The sequence below is a fragment of the Sinocyclocheilus anshuiensis genome, unplaced genomic scaffold (assembly GCF_001515605.1).
Source record: "Sinocyclocheilus anshuiensis isolate Anshui unplaced genomic scaffold, SAMN03320099.WGS_v1.1 scaffold1017, whole genome shotgun sequence".
NCBI classification, from domain to species: domain Eukaryota; kingdom Metazoa; phylum Chordata; class Actinopteri; order Cypriniformes; family Cyprinidae; genus Sinocyclocheilus; species Sinocyclocheilus anshuiensis.
In genome coordinates, this window is record NW_015554130.1 from 176,086 (window position 1) to 177,178 (window position 1,093).

General features: G+C 34.4%; 1 protein-coding gene across 1 annotated transcript in view; it reads right to left on the minus strand.

The window, feature by feature from the left end:
* Positions 1-1,093, minus strand: part of dhx36 (DEAH (Asp-Glu-Ala-His) box polypeptide 36) — a 35,371-nt gene that overhangs the window by 13,350 nt on the left and 20,928 nt on the right. The window lies entirely within an intron of this gene.

Genomic DNA, 1,093 nt, shown 5'->3' on the forward strand with positions numbered 1-1,093 from the left:
TTCTGTTCTTTTTTTTTTTTTTTTCTTTAACAGCCCAGCAAGTAATCCATCAAGTTAGACTTCCATCTTCTTTGTATCCCCTCAAACTATTCATTAGCAACAATATAACTAGAAAAAAATGTCTGTTTTCTTATATATATATATATATATATATATATATATATATAGTGATGGGAGGTATGTAGTGTAAATATAGATTTTTTGTGCTCAAAAATAATGATTGTCTGATGTCTTAAGTATAATTCACCTTTTACCCCTCAAGGTGGGAATATCTAATAAACAATAATGATGTGATGATAATAATATAATAATACATCAAAGTATACAAAGAGATCCATGCTAGTTAGATATACATTCTAGACTTATATGTAACAATGACTGCCGAAACATTCATGCATTTAAGGGTTAAACGAGTACGCCAATGCTGCTGTCAACAGAGTTGTACATGTACTGAATCCTAAATATTCAAATAAACGGCACGCAACGTGATTGCAGTTTAATCTTGTCTTTATGCAAACTTTTCAGAACCATACGATAAGATGAAATATTGACGACAAAGCTGACATAACTGTAATAAATCTCTAATAGCTGATAAAAGTCCAATACCATTACAGACTCCGAGATGTTTATTACCAGAGACCAAACATTTAAACGGCAGAAGAGCCTGATGATACTGAGCGCAATTAAAAAGAGATTCACTAATGAATTTATTTATAAAACCCCATCAAATTCCGGCTGCTTTCAACTCTTTGTTGAGTTTGTTTGTACAGATGATGCTTGAAGCCTGTTTTAAAGCTGTGTGCTAATTTTAATTAGCTGGCTCTGTTGCCACTTGGCCATTGCATGGCTTCAACTTTTGCATACTGATGCCGCTAGCTAGAAAAACAGCGACAACAGTGTTAATTATTCATTATCACACAAAACTGACAAATGGTTATTTGAATCTCAACAAAGATTCATCATACAGTACAAGAGACAGAAAAGCGCAAAACACACAGAGAAAAACATTTGTACAATCATGTGCGCGCACACACACACACACACACACACACACACACACACACACACACACACACACACCCCCCCCCGTTCT